Source organism: Rousettus aegyptiacus, unplaced genomic scaffold (assembly GCF_014176215.1).
Source record: "Rousettus aegyptiacus isolate mRouAeg1 unplaced genomic scaffold, mRouAeg1.p scaffold_m13_p_4, whole genome shotgun sequence".
Taxonomy (NCBI): domain Eukaryota; kingdom Metazoa; phylum Chordata; class Mammalia; order Chiroptera; family Pteropodidae; genus Rousettus; species Rousettus aegyptiacus.
In genome coordinates this window covers 43,334,318-43,338,146 of record NW_023416307.1, presented here as the reverse complement: position 1 = coordinate 43,338,146, position 3,829 = coordinate 43,334,318, and the positions used below count along the sequence as shown (strand labels likewise).

The 3,829-nt window shown below is 36.4% G+C and overlaps 1 pseudogene; it reads left to right on the top strand.

Annotated features, from left to right (window-relative positions):
- Positions 1-3,482: 3,482 nt before the first annotated feature.
- LOC118601983 lies at positions 3,483-3,601 on the top strand (annotated as a pseudogene).
- The last annotated feature ends 228 nt before the right edge of the window (positions 3,602-3,829 follow it).

Genomic DNA, 3,829 nt, shown 5'->3' with positions numbered 1-3,829 from the left:
TTAGATCCAGCTAGGTGAAGTAACTAGCTCAAGGGAGATGATGGACGAACCAAACTGGAAGCTAGACCTCCTGATTGCCAAGACAGCACCCTTTTGAGGGAACACCTAAGTGAAGGAGGTTTGTGCATTGGCCAGAGGGTGTAGTTTCCAAGAAGGAAACCACAGATATAATTTTCCTTTTTTGAAACTCCTGCTCACAGAAATATTGCCATCTCCATGGGAGAACTTGTAAGCATACACTTTTCTTTTTTCTTCTGGGAATAGAAGCTGCTTCATTGTCTTTGTGTAGAGATATGGCCAGTTGGAAACCATTTGTTATTATGTGATTCTGAACTCTTCATCTCCTCACCTTCAATATATATCTCCATGCTTTGCTACCTTTCTTCTTTTCTAACCTCCTGTTTGGCTCTTGAGAGCCAAACAGAAGAATTGCAATGGAACAAACCTGCTCTCATGATATTTTTAATTTACCCCAAACCTAGATCATATTACTTACTAGACTAACTGTAGTAACAGGTAGATCCTAATATACACAATGTCTCAAACACAATAGAAAATTAGTTCTTACTCAGGAAGCAGTATTAGTAGGAAAAAATTCAGCACTGTGGTTTCTTCTATGTAGTCGCTGTCAGACTCAAGATGATGGAAGAGCTGCCATCTTTAAAACAGGGCTTGCAAGGTTGTCCTGAGTATCATCATCTTTATTCCTGCCAGTCAGATGTGGAAAAGAATGTGGGTGAGTATTGCATGAAGGGATTCTGTGGGCCATGCCTGTAACAGGCACACATCATTGCCCTTAACATTTCACTGGCTAGAACTCATCAAAATAACCATGCTGAACTGCAAGATTAAGGGGGGTTGGTGGGTGTCCCCGGTTGGATAGTGAATTTCTGGCATTGATCCTACAGTCAAGAAAGGAGGTCATGAACTTGGGTGAACAGGTAGACATTTTTGTCAAATGAGTGTTTTGTCTATATCTTTGGATATGAGTCAAAGGAAAATAGGATGCTCTCAACTGATGTGTCATTTTACTTAAATAGAATTTCCTTATACAATTCTAATTCATTTCATTCCTATAAGCAAACAGTTCCCATTCTGCATATTTAGTCAACGTTATTTGGCCTCTGTCTCTAGGATAATTACATCCATCTTTTTTTCAGTCGTTAACTTATGCAAAAAAGTTATTTATTATCTACTTATGCATTAATCATTATACCAGATGTTGGGGATATATCAATGAGCAAGATAGACAAATTTACTGCTTACATAAATCTAAGATTCTAATGGGGAACAGGTGAGAAAAGATAATAAATATGCTAAAAAAACATATCAAGTAATCACGAGTACTAAAAGTAAAGTGAAACAAAGTGATGAGAAAAAGAATGTTTGGCAGAAATTTAGATAGAGAGGTTAGACACGTCTTCTTTGAGAAGGTGGTATTTAAACTGAGACCTAAATGACAGAGCGAGACATTTTGAGATCTCAGGTAAAAACTTTTCATGCTCAGAGAACAGCCAGTACAAACGGGCAATGGGCTTGAATATGAAACAGAGACAAGGCATGTGTGGTTGAGAAATTGTGAATTGGGGGTGTGCGAAAGGAGTTGAGGTCAGACTTGTTGGCGTGAAGTCAGATCAAACAGCATCTTGGAGGCTAGGCTAAGTAGTTTTCATTTTATTCCAAGTGCAATGAGAAGTATGCTCTGGCTGTTATGATCAGAATGAATTAAAGTGGGACAGGAGAGGCAAGAGTAGCACTTAGGAAATCTTCGCCATGGTCCAAAACAGGATGATAGTGAGTTGGAATATGGAGGAAGTAGTAAAGATGAATGAAGGCTGGAAATGAGCAGTATTTTGGAAGTTCTGTGGCCTAGACTTGCTGAAGGATTAGTTCTGGAGGGAATGAGAAAGTGAGGGATTACAGCTGTCTTTTACAGTTGATGCATTTCCTTACTTTCATTATCTTATTCAATCCTAGATATTCCCAGAATAAAGCTTCTTAGGGTCAACGCAGGGGGTCAGGAGAACTGGTTCCTGTTTTATTTGCAGTTTTGTTTGTCTGGATAAACTCCTTCTTGCTCTTTAGTTTCATAAGAAAATGATAATAGCTTCAGCCTCTTACCTAAGAAAACTGGTGAAGGGTGATAAATTGATAATATTCTCTGTAACAAAATTCTAATGGGAACACAAGACGCTCTTCTGGCTGAGTGATATGTCCTGAGCATTTGAATTTAATCAGACTGTAGCATATTTCTTTGCCCTTTGCAATGATGAAGACTAACTGGCTCCCATGTGAGTAAGTTATATTGTAGACAATGGAGGAAAAATAAAATAATTCTTGGCTTGAGGCAGATAATATCATTAATTGATTCATAACTGTATAAACCATAAGTGAATGTGCAGAGTACTCTGAGGAGAATTATTTCCATCAAAAGAATGCTTCCATCCCTCTGCTTGTTTGTTCCTTTGTTAAGAAAGAGTCTTCTATTGTCTCCCGAGTTGACTCATACAGTAGACAAGATGCTCAAAAGTGCATGTGAGGATATCAGCTGTCATTTTATACAAGTGAGTAGACACTCTTAGGCCCCAGAAGTCATGGAATTGAAGTTTTAGGTATACTAGAAAGCAAAGTAGAATTGCAGTTCACCCTTTCTTATATAAGAGGTTTGAGACTGAAAATCATTTATTCAAGATTGCAAATTTTAGTAATTTTGCACAAACTATTAAATACCTCAGAGTTGCAATTTTATTCTTAGAAAATAAATTCTTCCTTAGGGAAAAACAAACAAACAAACAAAAGTTTTGTGTGTAGTTGGAAAACCTTATCTTCTATGGGCTTTATCCCCAAATTTATATGATTAGTCAGTAATGTTCCTATATTATTCGATAGTGTTCCCATACTTTTCTTTAAGTCTACTCTGAATTTTTCTACATTGTAAGTCTCATAACATATATTTCTAAAGCTAATATTTAAGACCTTATTTCTCTGATAATGACCATTCAATAGTACAGCAAGATACATGGCTGTTTATACCACTGAGAGAGAAAATTCTTCTGATTATTCATCCATTAAAAAAAGATCACTTCTATGTCTTTTGGGCTCATAATCATTTCTATAAATGAGTAAAGCATATAGTACAACCTCTGTTTCTAGTTGTTTTCCCATGTCTTTAATTACTTCTTTTACACCATTAATTATTTAAAATAATCTTTACACTGCGTAACAGATAATTTCATTATCTCAAGTCTTGGGAACTCAATCTGCTGCTTCTTATGCATTCTTCCCCGCCCCCCCTCCCCCACCCACCATGGTTAAGTTTTTTTGTTTTTATAATTTTAGGTTTTGAGATCAATATCTGTGGGGCTTTATTTCTGAAAATATTGTTAATCTTGGGTTAAGGTTTGCATTTCCTTTGGGAAGTATCACTAACCTTGTTATTAAATAAATGTTTAATTGTAAAATAGTTTTAAACTTATAGAAAGGTCTATGGCCATGCTTCCCTGAACAAGCCCAATCCTGTCTGATCTAGAAAGCTAAGCAGGGTTGGCCCTGGTTAGTACTTGGATGGGAGACCACCTAGGAAGACCAGGTGCAGTAGGTGTAAAACATTTTTTTTAAAAAAAGTGATTGTAAGCTGACAAGGTCCTTGCAATCTGTGAGGTCAATCAAGGGTTGCCTCACCTAAAAAATAAAAATAAATAAAATAAATTTTTAAAAATTTACAGAAAAGCTGCTATGATAGTACATAGAGTTCCCGTATACCCTGCACCCAGTTTTCTCTATTGTTAACATCTTACATTGGAATGATATATTTGTTTAGACTAGAGAA